Source organism: Trichoplusia ni, chromosome 5 (genome assembly GCF_003590095.1).
Source record: "Trichoplusia ni isolate ovarian cell line Hi5 chromosome 5, tn1, whole genome shotgun sequence".
NCBI lineage: Eukaryota > Metazoa > Arthropoda > Insecta > Lepidoptera > Noctuidae > Trichoplusia > Trichoplusia ni.
The window spans coordinates 18,758,219-18,775,208 of NC_039482.1; positions in this window are offsets into that span (position 1 = coordinate 18,758,219).

The following is a 16,990-nucleotide window of genomic DNA, read 5'->3' on the forward strand; positions in this document are numbered from 1 at the left end:
TACCAGTTCAATTGCCGACTCCGCCGCTGCATCGTTCTCACTAGACCAAACTAGCAATCCCTAAACGCGTATGAGTAAACCATTATATCACTTAATTACAAAATTCTTCACGAAAACAACTCATACAAACATAATTCAGCATTCTTCATGAAACTTTAATCGTTTTAATAGACATACTGCTGCTTGAAGCTTGCCCCCAAAAAAAAACATTCTAGATCCCACCTATAGAACAAAACAAGCACACAAGCACACAACAAATAACTCACACTAACAAACTTCTTTAGCTACAGAGCCAGCATTGCTTTATTACACCTGTCAGACACATATACATTTGAAAAACGTTACGAGAAACCACAATAGGCGTAAGTGTCTGAAAAAATACACAATTTACACTTGACAAGGGAACGTCCGTTAAAGAACAAAAGGAACATTTTGTATATGAGAGATAAGTCCGGTTTTATTCAATACTTTTGTTGTAAAATATTCAGTGTATTAACATTTCATGTTGTTTGTGATTTGGTATTCAATTTGTCGTTGTTTTGATTGTAATGCGACAGCTTTTTGTTTTGTAGCGTTTTAGTTGTATAGTTTAAAATGTAATTATCATTTCGATTTTAATGTTATAGATTTGATTGTTGGATATTGTATTGTAGATATTCGGAATTGAAATATTTTGAACGGGAATCTAACACTGGCAGTACAGGTTTTAAATACCAATGTGAAATAATTATATAATTCGATTATTAAATAAACTGTTTGTCAGCACCAGATACAAAATTCAAATGATGTAAAGTTTATTTTTTTTAACTTACACTATGCTGAATTTGAAACAATCAGTTGTTGAGTTCTAACCGTTTGAAACAGAAAATGGAGACTTTGCATTTTGTCACCACAAATTATTATGACAATCTATAACTGGAATGAATGTCTGTCTGTAACACCAGATTACTCGCTCATACATCCCACTACCCTTGAAAGCGGATTCACAACCAGCGTATCGTGAACTCAAGACACAAATCTTCAAGAAGTTAAATGGCGCGCAAACATGGGGATTAAACTCCCACTGAATAAATCCCGGAAGAGAAAAAACAACTAAGAATATAACAATGCGAAGATCTGGATAAGGGTTCTGACTAAGGACCCTATTTAGCACTCTTTTATTCTCGCCAAAAACTTCGTTTTTCTAAAAAGGCCTCAAGCCCTTTCTTTTGCAAACAAAAACGCTAAGAATCAGCAAACATTTGTAATCCTGAAAGCAATTTATCCTCGCGTATTGTTACACCACTCTTCTATATTTCATCTCAGTACTTCGCTGTGTAATGATATCCATTTGGACAGGACGCTTGATGGCGTGTGTTCCCGACTAGGATACCTTTATATAAATGATCGTTATTATAGCTGGAGACTCGACTAGTTTCCTTCAAGGAATTTCTCGAAGATAGTTGATGAAATAGATGTCTGCAGGTAAGAGGAGATTTGTGAGATGGAATTTGATGCAGTGCTACCAGAAATAGAAAATCATTAAAGAGTATAAAATTGCCACTAAATAATACCAGCGTATTTACGTCCCACTGCTGGACCTTTTGGTTTGAGTATTGATAACCACGCTAGCTCAGTGTTAAGCGATTTCAGATTGCAATACTTGGAATCTGTTTTCCTCACGATGTTCTACTTCACCGCTTTATTTCAGTCTAGTCTTAAAATAGTTAAGCAAGCACTTATAAATTTAGTATTTGGCACTATGATACGTGGAAACGTCCGTATCCAAAAGTTTGTCTACATATTCACAAAATCATTCCAATAAGTCGAAAAAGTCATTGTTAGTAAGTCAAAATTCAACATATACCACATACGTAAAATAAATATCTTGAGCTAATTATTTGAAAATACCAACATCCCTTTCATTTTTACATTCAAAATATTGAAACACTACGTCTTTTCCGTTCAATGATTAGTTCCTGAAACTCTGGATAAACCATGCCGAGAGCTCTTCAGTATCTTTCCTACAATCATTTTCAGTGAATTGCGTAACATTATTTATTTTACCGACAGTCAGTTATCATTCCATATCAGCTTATAATTGGCCCTCATACGGCAAAACCTCCGTTCATATAACGAAAGAAAGCATATTTTTTAAATAACTGCTGTGAGGTGGATTCGTTATTAAATATTGCGAGAAGTACGTAACCGGATTCTGGTTACGTGTATTTCTCGCAATCGCACGACTAGTTTCGGATCCAATATGGGTTGTTTTGAACTAACAGGGTCATGACAGTTCCACGAGTCGACCTAAACTAACGAATAAGCTGTTAGTGACAATGTCCATTTATAGGATTCCGTACCCACGTAATGAAAAATTGAATATCCGTCTGTCTGTCATCAGGCCGTATCTCAACATACATTCGAACGGTGTTTTTTTTTCAAAGCATTGTATTTTGGCAAGTATATGTGTAAGTTTTTTTTTAATTTTATTTTAAATCTAGGTAGCTATGAGTAAAACCTACTTCTGATAATATTATGAGAGCTAAAAGGATTTTTCAGAAAATTTGCTTTTACAAAACGTAAGGCTTCTTCCAAGTCTAAAAAATCACGGAATTTCGCTTCTTCCTAAAAGCGCCTCCAGAGGACTTCACTTACAAAGAATAATAACAAGTGATTACATCTAATAGACAGAAATAGGGTTTACGAAAAAAAACTTGCACAAGTGACAAATTCTTAGGTCAAACCTCCTACTACGACCGCTTAAGAAATACTGTAGCTATTGTGGGAGCGAGATGGCGCATTACAATTCATATCGCGCCGTATCGCTTCCACGATGCCGTTAGCTCTCCTTTATAATATCATAGTACAGGTGCAGTCAAGCCCACTGCGAATGCTGACTGTCCATTTTTTATCACTCTTAAATGATCATATAAGTTACTTGAAGCGACACGTCTTTAAGAAGGACAGATAACACCTATTTATGTAACTGATTGTACGTCACGCCTGTACGGGTAGAGAGTTGCGGGAAGTAATAAATAAACACGGAGAAGGTTAAACATAAAAAAATCCTCGAGAGTTATACTACATATTTTTCCTAACTCCCCCCCCCCCACAACTTTCACAAGTCTGAATCAATTATCACTTTATCTTTAACACAAAACAAATAAAAATGACAGCGCTCAATCCATTCGTAAGCTATGATGCCACAGGCAGTCAGGTCTTTTTGCGTCTACTATTAACATTATAAGAACATGAGTATAAGTATAAGATGGTGAAAATGTGAAATATGTGAAAATATTATTACTTTTAAGAACAACTCATTAGGTGGGGATGAGACTTTTTTTAAACAAGTAAAAAGAAAAAAAAACAGTTTTCCACATTCCCCAACACCGTATATAAGCTAAACACGGCAAATGAAAGTATTCCACTAAACTCCCAGGATATCAGTATTTTAGCCTTTAATTACACAACATGTTCTTCCCATGTACCGTTCATTAAGTTTACTGGAACTCCCAAGGCAAAGCTCAACATAGATCGATTAAGGAAAGTGCAACACAGAGGTAATATAAACTGCTTAGAACAAACAGAACTTGGTCGGTAAACACAGTGACACACAGTGTCGCACAGTGTTCTGTACCATTTCTGTTTCTAGTTCGCCCCGGGGTCATTAAATGGCTGTTGGAAAACTTTTCTAATTAGGCGGAGCGCATTAATCTTCTTGACGTCTCGCGATTCGTTCTGACTGGCACAAGTTGCCAAATTATAGAAATAATTACAGTGGAATTTGTATTGATTTGTGGTGGTATAGGACGGTTTAACATTGATTGTAAGCAATTGTAGCTTCGATTTGGGTTAGACGTTTTATTGGTAAACTTTTGTTTGGTAGGGAAATTAACTTTTGAGGTCACTGTTTTGATTCCTACGAGTTTACTAGTCATTGTGAATGTTGGTTTGAGTGTAGTAATATAATTTATTTTTTAATGATTTGTTTTTGTCCTTACACACTTAATTCGAACAACACTATTCATGATGCGTTATAAGAATTGTATAAAAGTTATTTTCGATCGTTCAAGTGAGTTTTTTTCCGATTCTCCAGTGGCAATAGATCTGTGTTAGATTTATTCAGGCAGCAATACTTGTCACAATATTTTTTACACGACTTCTTTCCTTTCCAATCTAGCGGGGGTTTCAAAAACATTCAAGTCACATGCACAAAGACACTTAGACTCAAGATGGAGTGGGGATCAAACCAGCAACTCATCGCATAGACACACATCATTCAAATTGGCATTCGCAAAAGAGTAATTAACAAACAAAGATGCTAGTAATAACTTTAATAGTTCATTTAAACCTTTCCACAAACATGCCTCCATTATGACCACCTTACGTTTTGTTACGTGATCTACGAACACTACCTGCACAATGTACACACAATTCTCCCATCTCACGATACTCGACAAATGAATTACTGGAACTAATTAAGAGACAAGAGATTTCAATCAAACTAACACAAGTTTCATGTATTTTGAACTCTCTATTCTTAAGACGAGCAATTGATCTAGAACGAACAAACATTCCACTGTTAAATGAATACCGTAGGTTGAACATGTACACTGTATTCCCTTAGCGGGGGTATTACGTATCGGTTGAGTGAAGACTTCGAATTCGTGTGTCGACTATGTTATACTGAGTAGGTCAGGATAGGTATGCGGTATTTTGTGATTCAAAGACGTTTATTTATAATGACTATTATTTTAGCAATAGTAGTAAAAAAGCCAGTTTATTATCTTTTGAAAGCATTTATCACTTATTTTAACACAATAACGGGGTATAATTAATCAGGGACAAATTTTATCAGGTTTAATATATGATTTTTTTTTCAGTAAAACCCCAAAATGCTTTTATCAATTTTTATTTATTTTTATTTAGTAACTCGATTCGGTATATCACTGCAAATAACATAAGTTAATTACATTTCAATTGCAAAACGATGTTTAAACTAATTTCTATACCAAATAATACAGTTTAACATACATTTACCAAGTCGATTCGACTCTCACCGATACCCAATACGCCTGTAACACGTCACGTTGAAAAACAACGTACGTCGCATCGAGAACAGGTACAAATAACACGAGAGTGTTTGTTTACTTAAAATGTAAACGCGTTTAGTAATGGGATATTATATTCTAAACAAGGCGTATATTGTTACTGGTAATACTTTGAAGGAACGTAAAATTATGTTGGGTTCATTATGTTGGTATCTTTAATCAAGTATACGAAAGAAAATCTATACGACATATAGGGTTTTTAATTAAAAGGAACTGTTAAGTGTATATAGAGCCTAGAACTGAGGGCTTATACTACTTATAAATAGTCTAAAGAAATATATATTTTGCAAGAATAAAGGTCACCCTTTTTAGACAACTTAAACTCAAAATTGTTTTATTATTAGATCCATAGCAAAAACTAAAATACGTCTGCGAAAATTGCGACCTTCGAAAGGCTAGACAGACAAACAAACAGAGCCTTAATAACAAACTTTTCTTTATGAAGACCTAAAATGTGAAAAGAACAAGTCGTTTGAGGATTTTTTTGTATTATATATTATTTTGAGGATATTTATTTTTTTATTTTAATTCTTAACCATTTTAATAATTAAAAAATCAGTGTTACTACAGTGTACTAAATACAGAAAATAAAATTATTCTACTTTTAAAGAGGTATTCGATTTGTTGTTTCGAAACGTGTTCGTACATAAATTAGGCTTCGTTCTAAAACAAAACAATATCGTTCCAAATCTTGTCTTCAGTATTAGAATTGAACCTCCTTTTACAAAAAACCAATTAGTTTTACGCGAAACGTCTATTATTTTATCTTGTTCAATTTTTACAATCTCGTGTGGTTTGGATTTATTGTAGGAATCGATCCTTATGTTCATCTTAATCTCAAAAACAGCTAAACCGATATCCAGACAGATTCGTCTACAGACAAAGAGAATAGGTGTTTATTGATGTACTATTCTTTTCTTTATACCTCTATTACAATTAATTTAAAGTTTCCTTTAATCTAAGTAAAAGATTTGTAATTATAAATTTAATGTTTGAAGTTAACTCAACATTCTCAAGTAAAACCTTGTTTGAAAACTAAATGTTTGCTTAAAATTTAATAATTGTAGTTTAAGTAGAGAAGTCTAATTAGTGAAAAGAATACAAATTAGCAAACAACTACGTTGTTGCAACACTTTAATGTTTCTGAAAAGATATTATTTTCATTGTGTGAATATAAAGAAAACTATATTTAAAGAAGGGTTGGTAAGGTAAATTAAAGTCTTAATGCTTTGCTAACATTACGATTGCAATAAATAGTTACGATAGCCAAGTGGTACTGACGGACGGTTGGACTACCAAGTAACATGGCGCAGGTTCGAATCCCTTCAGGTTCACTTTTGTATAGCAAAGCTATTTGAATGCATGTCATGCGTTTAAAGAAAATAGATCTTTGTCTCTTTTTTGATTCATCGATATCGCTTTTTCTCTTCTTTTGCAATTTTATCATAAGGTGAAAAAAAATCAAAGAATTGTTTGCCTTCATGTTACCTTTAAACCAACAACTTCATCAGAGCCTTCGTGTTATCATCCATCATACATGTAAACTCCATTTTAATCCTTCGATAGCATTAATCAATACAACAGGTCGACGCCCTTCGACATACGCTTCTTTTATAGACTAAACACACTTTGAAACCGTAACGTAAGTTTAAAATAAACGGTATATAGTAAAACATTTAGTTAATTTTAAGAATTAATAATATGAACCAAAAAATTTACACATTCGAAAAATCTAAAAACCCACATTTTTAAATTCTGCTCCATTAAAATTTTATCAAAATCGGTCCAGCCGTTTTTATAATTGCAAATTGCATTATCATCAGGTTAAAAGCTACCCTGAAAATTTTTATTTGCTAGCTTAACTTAAAACTTAAAAGAAAAATCCAACCGGAACGACAAATAAACAAACAAGAAAAGAGAATGTATAAAAACGCGGGTAAAATCGTCAGAAGTTCATCTAAAAAGACAATACCTACCTACCTAAAACAAAAAATAATTTTGCCACCATATCAAGCCTACATTTAAATTCGCAACAAAATAAGTCAGTTTGTTTAGTCCTTAAATAAAATCACGTATCGAACCACGCTTACATATTGCAAGGTAATTTCAATGGCTATCGATTACACTAGTTCCCTTTGTGAGCCTCCAAAGAGGTATTAATACAATACTCTAACAAAAGATTCAATTTAAAATGGACCTATTCACTTGTTTCACTATTTTAATAATGTAAAAAAATACTTTTATCAAAGCAAGAGTGATTTAAGTTTCTGTTTTTACGACTTGATCAACGCAAATAAAATATTGTTTTTTTTTTTGTATTGATCTTAGTGCTCGATAATCTATGAAACAGTGGTTCTCAATTAAGTAGTAAGGTATCTAGTTTTACATGACTTGTATATTTTATCTACATTTCTCAACCGATTTGTTTTGCTTTACTTTAGGTGTGCGGAACCTCTCAGTGGCAAGAGGCCGACTCGTACTCGACCGATTTCATTACTAAAATAAAGGCTTCTTAGACAGGAATGAAGTAAACCATATAAATGTAAACCATGTAATGATAACAGATGCTTATAAATATCACATATTAATTTTGAACTAACCAAAATCGTATACACTTAGGTATAAGATTGAAAAATCTATGAAGTTCAAAAATTTCTTTACCATACAAAATTGGTAACAGTTCAATAGTCCAGTTTTAATTCAATAGAGCGTGCATTAACTTTAAAGCAATTTTCATAAATAAGCATTTTCTGGCAAAGTTCCCATGACTTTCAGCGTAGAATTATTCAAATATAAGCAGATTTTAGCACTTTGGTGCAGAGAGCCTACCACTCTCTCCAAATAATACTATTGAAGTTATTAAAGGGAGATGGCACTATACGTCGTGTATAAGGCTGTCTTGCTTTCTCAACTACTATACCATAACGCTAGACGTATTGGTTCGCCCTCAGGGCAATGCTCCAAGTTAGTTCCTTTAAGTTTTTGTCAATAAGCACTTTTAGTTTGCAATATTTAAAGGGTTTACCTAATTATAAACATCTGAAAGAACGTTTCACGTCTTCAACTGAGAAGAATACTTGTATGTAATATAGAGTACTAGCCTACATACGTCCTACTGCTGGGCACAGGCTTTCCATATAGCGGAGGCTTTTTTATGTATTGATCACCATGTTAGCTCATTAGGTTGGCGATTTCAGATTCCAATTTTGGGAATCCAGGTTTCCTCACCATATTTTCCTACGCCGTTTGTCTGTGGTGTCTTAGAATAATTTACAAAACACATATAAGGTTTAAGAAATCACATTGGCAATTTGCTTGCATGGGAATCGAACCTTGTGCACACGGTTACGTACCCAAATGGTAAAAACAGAACTCTATCACTGTGACTCCGAAGTCTATCCGTTTGTCTGTCCATTCGTCCGCCCATCACCGCTGTAGCTGTATCCCATAAACTATGTTTTTCTTTAAATTGTATTGGCTAAATAATAATAAAAATTCAATAATTTAACGCCAATTCCGTCTCAAAATACACATTTTTCCTAACTTTTCATAAAATCTTCACTATAAAAAGTATGACGCAAAAAGTACTCTCTAGTTTCCCGTATTCCCATTTTTCGAATCACAACTACTCTGCAACGAAGTGCCTACATTTGAATAAAGACGACTCTCTGATACAACTTGAAAAGCAATTAAATTCAGGCTTACGTTGTTACTATTTTGTTCCCTTATTGTGCATTTTACTGACTGGCTATTTCTTACATTAATGTATAATTTGGTTTGTGGAACTCCAGTATGTTGCTTCATATTATTTTATTTGAGTGAACTCGAAAAAATTAAACTGAAAATATCTAACAAGATTTCATTTCGGAATTTTATCACTTAGTCGAGTTTTTTGATTCATTATTTAAGGTACGTTTTAAATAATACTACGATTTTAAATAATATGTATAATTATAAAACTAATAATATGAATGCGATATTACGCGAGTGTGCCTATATTTATAACTAGCTGTTGCCCGCGACTTCGTCCCCGTGGGTAGAAGTTATGATTTAGGTATACCTCCCCGGTTTGTTTTCACATTTTCCATGATATCTTAGCTCCTATTAGTCGCAGCGTGATGGTTCATAGCCTAAAGCCTTCCTCGAAGAATGGTCTATTCAACACAAAAATAATTTTTCAATTTGGTAGTAGTTCCTGAGATAGCGCGTTCAAACAAACAAACAAACTCTTCAGCTTTATATATTAGTATAGATATGTATGTAACGTCCTCACACTCTAACGACTGGATCGAGGAGGTAATTTGATATGGAGGTAGATGACACCTTGAATTACCATAGACTCTGTAATCGTTAAATTCGCGAGAAACACTAGTTTCTGAATAATTTACTATTTTATTGTACTGCAGTGCATCTAACTATATTCAATATCATGATGTCAAAAATAGTACACATAAGTTAGATTACTTTACACAAAACAGTCAAAACTTTAAAAAGTAAGCATTAATCATTATATTTTAAGTCGTTCTAGCCTAGCAGTAAACTTTTTGAACTCACCTCAAACAAGGTTTAATTAAACCGCGAACAAACTGCAAACTGTTATACGTACAACTATTAATACGTTTTTGTTAACTTAAGATCAACATTGAACTTATTTCATTTATAATAAATTGAATAATAATATTCTAGAAGGCTGTAGTCACTTAAATGTTTTTAGTAAGAAATTGAATGCTCACTTGCCGAATATAAAGTTTCTGTGGTACAAGTTTATGAGATGAAACACACGGGATTGGTAGTTGGTGGTTAAATTGATATTTAAGAATGTATTGAGGACAGACCATTTTCGTTTCTTTAAAAATAAAGAAAACGGTATCCCACGTAAAATGATTTAATCTTTGCGATGCGGGAAGTTTCACAAACATTCAATTAATATGCGCAAAAACACCCAGAATCAGAGCATTCATGGATCATATAAATGTTTGTCATACGCGTGGAACGCACCTGCTTCTTTAATTCATAGAAACTAATTTGAATAAATTGTTATAAAAAACTTTCTTTTTTTTTTCTCTCTAACCCACTGTGTCCCGTTTCTGAGCAAAGGCCTCCCACAATAATTACATAAAAATCAATTCCAAATACTTCATTTACACCCGGTTCCGCCTCACTTTCCCAACCGTATACGCTCACCAAGAAGTCTGCAGCGAACTACTCCTTAACATTTGTATAATGCAGACATTCGTTTATGCAGCAAGTTGATCATTTGAATACTCACACATCTTCGTACCCCAAAGTCTAGTGTAGATAGTTCACCGTTCATACTGTTCAGAAAAAAACTAGAAGGCAATAATAGATGATAGGCTGCAGAAAAAATGGAAAATAATAGTCTTTTGTTAAATAGACGACCAGTGCTTCCCAAGGAGTGACCTATCTGACCTTCTCAATCTGGTAACCGGGTCAACACGAAACCCTCAATAAGGCTGGGTGTCAGACTTGCTAGCTATTAACTACTTCTAACGACGGTCAAAGATGTGTAAATAACAGCCCGGACAAACAATTTAATGAAACACTCGTTCGATCAATCAACTGTTTGTGTAGTTGTTTAAATGAATATCTCATTTAAACAATTATCGAGTTAAACAGTATGCTAATTTTAAAATCATTAGAATCAATAAGTTACTAATTTGATGAATTAAAGTTGTTAAGATGATACCCATTGCCTACACACTACTTTAATATAATTATAAATAAGAAAGCCCTGGTAAATTACTACACTAATCATCTTTCGCATAAGAAACACCCACGCATAGTCTCCTTATATAAATAATATTATGAGGCGAACATCCCAGTTGTGTGCCTCCAACAATTTCTTCAATACATTTCTGAGAAATTGATAAAGTCCCTTTTGATACGAAGGAAGGGAACGTCAAGTACCTAAGGATTAACTTCATATTAGAAGGTATTCGTTTGATGACTAATTATCTTGTAATGAGTGGTTATTTCATCACAGTTCTTGGTTTTAATTTGTCTAATTATAATTTACCGCTTCGTCTGCCAGGATCGTTTTAAATTCTCGTTCAAGTTTACAGTTATTTCAATATTTGTTTTCAATATCCTAATAATTGTATATCTCTCAAAAAATATTTTACCCCTTATGAGTTACGGTCTGATGTACAAAATCATGGTAGACTATCAAAAATAAATTACCGTTGTGCTGCGTAATTAAATGCGCTTGACATATATAAACTTTAACGTTAATAGAAATGGCACTTGTTTTCGAATATTGGAACTACCTTTTTTTTGACAAACGGCTCCAGCGCTGTGGTCTTTTACCATTGTGTCACCGGGGATTTCATAAAAATTCAAAACAAATGCACAAAGACGCCCAGCTAATACGGCCTTAACATAAAATTCGATAAACGTATGTTTAACCTATTAAAACTCATAAAAGATCCTCAAAAATTGCATTTTCCCCAAAAAATACCGAGTAAAATGATATTCCAATCAACAATCCTAATATGCCAACATGATTCGTAGTTTCAGCGAAAAAAAGAAATCCGTTGAAACCACCCGGCTCAAATTACATTCATTAAACGGCAACCGAAACAAAAATCCGATATTTCATTGAAAACAACGCAAAAAGTTACAGCAACGGTATTCACGTTTGATTTGTAATCTAATAATATTAAGTTATTTACGGGCCACGGAGCAATAAGTTCTTGTTTCCGATGAAATGTTGCCTGAGGACCGAGATCGGGAATGGCGCAAGTTGTGAATGATTTACCTGGTATATTAGGGTTTTTTTGTTTCTGTGGGTTAATCGAGGGTTGGAACTGGTTTTCTTTCGAAAAATCGTAATTTGTTTGCCAGGATTTCTAAGTGATAGCTAAAAAGCTTTAGGTGAATGTCACTCGAATATTTTTTTATTCTGGGATAGTAGAAACTTAGGTTAAGTTAAGAAAAGGAAATCGACTAAGCTTTTTATTAGGGATATTATCCAAACCAGATCATAAGATATCAGATTCATATTTTATGATCTTAAAATATGACATCTATCACCGTACTACTAAAATCAGAAATCACAAAGTTCTTAATAATAATATTGATGCAAACATCGCCCTGAAGATCTGGGTACTATAACTGGAAGATAGGTAGAGATATCTATAGAGTAGCAAGTTCTTCCAAAACAAAAACAAGTCTTCCGCTCGTAACTTACCCCTCAACGTTGCACAGGAGGAAATTTATTCATAGAATTAAATTTACTCCAGGTGTGGCTTGACCCTTAACGGGGAATAAACGGGCCTTATTATGAGTGACTTTCGCTTTTGTTTCTCTTTTTTTGTATCCCAAAATTTTCGGGTTTTTTCGTACAAGTGTTAGCGGTAGATTTGGTCCAATTTCAATTTGGGAATTTTGCATAACAACATTCGGTTGAATCAATCATTTGTTGATGATAGTCGAATTAGGCAGTATTTTTGGGGTTCTGTACTGGAAAGGGTAAAGCAGGAGTCTTTTATTAAGGGTGACATCTGTCCATCGGCTCGTCTTTCTGTCTAACCGTCTATCAGACCGTCTGACTTTCACCAGACTATCTCATGAACCACGATAACGTAATATATTGTATTTCTACCACCCAATGTGGAAATGTGAAGTATTTCAAATGGAGTATTCTCAATATTACTTTCTACGTAGGAGCCAGTTCTAAATGTCTCAAACATTGAACTAACGAGCATAACGAGTTAACCACACTTTTAATCTGCAAAAGGTCCAGTTTAACTTCCTGAACGTTAAACTGCTAAACCACACTAAGCAGACAAACTTTCAAAAGACAAATAAATCATTTGTTTTTTTGTCGTCCCCAGTTTAGCGTGCCAACTAAACTGTTTCCTCAGTTGAAACAACTCTGAGAGTTTCCTCATATATTTGTGTTTTTGCCTACACTTCGCTTGCATTATGCTAATACCGCTTGAATTACTAATTGCCAGTAAAACTTTAAGCTGTTCGCGATGGCGGGAAAAACAGGGATGGTTTTGTGTCATTATTACTTGCATGTTTCAGATGAACGACGTTTATGGCGAGAAGCAGGGCTGTTGAATCGTTGGTTTTTTGGTTTAGTTGCATTTCTGGTGGATTTCGGTAATTATTAAACTTTTCAACATGGAGTTAATCATGTTATGTAAGCTCATAATGTCAAGATGCAAATTAGAAAAAAGTCCAAATGCCGACATTGTTGTTGTTGTCTTGGAAGAATTTAACTAATTTTAAGTGACGCGAAATACTCGTACTCGAGTATTCATAGCTTTGTTTATCGTTATTTTAATTTCATATCTTAAGATTCTAGCTACTGTGAAAGAGTACAATATGCATTAGAGTCAATTGAAAACCTATAGTTGGGTTCATTTTTAATAACCGTTTCAGCAAAAATAATTCCAAAATACTTTCGAACACCGAAAATCGCAGGTGCAACTCCAGACTGAAATATAAGAGAAAAATTTTCGAGTTTATACGCAAAATAAAATCTCGAATAAATTGTGATACACGTACGTGTTTGAGAAATGTCCTAGAGTTGGCGTTTGTTTTGTTCTACCATTTGTATAGAGATTTATACGAATTTTATATATTGTTGAATTATGTATCAAGTGTGAGGACTTATGTCTTGTTGATAGTTTGAATTGAATTTTTGATGTATTTTTTCAGCCAATCAATGAGTCAGAGTCGTTCTTTTTTAGACTTTATGCTAATGACTATAGACACCTACATACATATAATTAACATACACAAACTTTAACATAGTTGAAGACTAACTATACAAATAATAGGCTTCATTTATGATAGGCATGTGTAAGTACCGGATATTATATTATTTCGTTTCAAGTCAACATTAAATTCCCCTGTGAATACTATTAGGATTAGTACTAGTATTATTTGCTAAAACCAACAGCGATTTTAGAACGAACGTTCAACGTGCAAGTTCCAAGAATCGTGACTTCCAAATATATTAGATATGCATTGATTAGACGTGTTTGTTCATCGTCCTTGTATTAAATGGTTTATATTGCAATGACTGGGTCTATAAGCTAGTATGTCAGGCCTTAGACACGTTTTGTAAGAGAATAATTATTATACGTACATAGTATATAAGTGTATCATGGGTTTGTGGTAATTTTAATTGTATTTTTGTATGGAATGCTCTTCACACTGAGAATTTCGTACAATTTCTTTTTCATTGCAAGGATAGCCGATTGTGAGTGTCGTGTTGCGGGTTCGATCATTTGTGCGATCCACGATTGCTTACTCTGAGTCTAGGTGTCTTTGTGCTCGTGATTTGTATGTTTGTGCCCCTCACACGATTAAACTCTTTACTATTGAAGTTGTTTTAATAAATGACAAACAAATTACTTAAAATATGAAAGAAAGTAAAAAATAATACACGAAAAGAATAGAAATAAAGTATTACCATTTTTAACTGCACAATTCAGGCTTGTTATAAAAATTAACTACAGTTCTGAACTATAAAACGCTATGAATAAAACAAGCAGTTTTAAAACACTCGCGATGAATCGAAACAGCTTTTTAAATACGAAAAACCAACAATATCTTTTTGTTAAAGTTTTCCTTTACATTCATTTCAAGATAAATGTCTTTTACTATGCTGCTTTGCCGCTTCTAAAGTTTCCAGGCTTATTATTTAAACGTTTTTTATTTCAACGCCGTGTTATCTTATAGATTTTCTTCTGTCGTTTGATCAAACAACTGTAGTGCGATTTGAGATAAACAGAGGAAATGAGAGACAAAAATACTAAAACTATGGCTTGTCATGTGTTTAGAATATCAACAAATATTTATAAACACTAGACGGCCTTGCTTAGTAGCTAATTTGAGTAGTATTCTTTTTATTGCATTATCATTACATTTGATATACAGTACATAATTTTGAATATTGTTTTTTTTTTTAAATTTGTTATTACTACTCAATGTATTCAATTCAAGTCACCAGATAATCCCCGATTCTGTAAAACCTTATGTAAAATTCTGTAAATCTTAACCTTTTGTACCATCAATCAACGACTTCACCATTTCATCAACACAACAAAACCTAATACAAAAAAAGCAAATCAAACTTCTGAAACACGAAAATTTGAAAGCAAACACCAAACCGTCCCAAACTCGGAATAACACAATTCGCATCCCTTGTAATATTTTAACAAAAGTTCTGCCATCGTAATCGTCGCTTGCTTACTTCAAGCTATCTACCAAATTGAAAAATAACTGAGCGTCCCCACGATAAATTTCAGTCGAGAAAACTTTCTCGTTTTAATCGTTAAAACGGAATTTTGGTCATTTAAAGTACTGTTATTAGACTCCAGGACGTAAATAAGTCGGCTGACTTAAAGGACTCTGCTACTATATCTTGAGTGAGATTAAAATTGGTGGAATTTTCTTTTGTTTTAGGTAAGAATTTCAAGGTGGAATTGTATGGTTTGGAATTAATCTCTTGAAACTGAAACAGGAAAAGGTAAAGTCGGCAGGTAATGTGCTTATGTAATGATACTTTTTTTTCAAAGGGATAGAAAATATAAGTTGGAAAAGACATAAACTTAAAAAGTTAATCATAATAGAATCCCAATTTATCTAAATGACTGGTGTCCGCAAGGTAAACACTTAAAAATAGTAGAGAATATTGATAGAGTAAGAAGATCTACAGGAATGCACTACCCTTAAGAGTAGTCGGTCTAATAAGTGTATCAGCCTAAACCACATAATGACACTCACCGCGTTAAGTCATGGTCAGCTCATGATTAAGGATTTCGGTCCGAAATCAGTTGGGCAATCCCGATAAATACGCGAGAGTAAACCGTTGCAACATTTAATAATGAATCATTCTAACGATATTTATTATCAACACAAATAGTGATTGCGAAAAATTGAGAAAACAAAGCTAACCTAAAATAGGTAAGAAATCAGGCTTAAAGAATTTCCTTCTCGCTATTGTACGCTTAACCATGTAACCAAGCGACAATTTTCAACGTTCAGCATTCATTTTATAACAAATTATCTAACGCACGCACTAATAGTTTTGGATTTATGCCGTCAAATTATTAATTACGTACGGACCAACAAATGGTTGAATTAACAAGGTAGAATTACCATGGCAAATTAGCAAACTGATAGTTCACCGTTTTAATAGTAACTGGTGTTTAGTAAATTATCTGATAACCAATATTTGTTGTTTAGTTGATTTTGAAAATATATTGCGATTTTGGATTATGTTGGATTCATAGAAACGGAACGAATTGAAAATCAACGGTTGTCGAAATATCTGATACTAGCTGTTGCCCGCGACTTCGTCCCCGTGGGTAGAAGATATAAGTTATGATTTAGATATACCTGTCCGGTTTTTTTTCACATTTTCCATTATATCTTAGCTCCTATTAGTCGCAGCGTGATGGTTTATAGCCTAAAGCCTTCCTCGATGAATGGTCTATTCAACATAAAAAGATTTTTTCAATTTGGACCAGTAGTTCCTGAGATTAGCGCGTTCAAACAAACAAACAAACTCTTCAGCTTTATATATTAGTATAGATATTATTTGTACTGGTAGTTCATGATTATTTTGACTTGACTATTTAATTGATCGACTGTAGTGACTGTGAGTGGTAGAGGTCACCGCGCCAAATCCACTGAACGCGACGTGTCGCAGCTTCGATCCCCGCATAGGACAAGCATTTGTTTGATCCACGAATGATTTTCCTGAGTCTGGATGTCTTTGTGCATGTCACTTGAATGTTGTTTAGGATCAAACACCTTTATGCGGGAGTTGCTTTTTTAGGGAATTAAAAAAAGCAAACAGATAGGTAAATTAATCAGTCTGTAAGTACCGGCTGTCCAGAATAAGACACCAC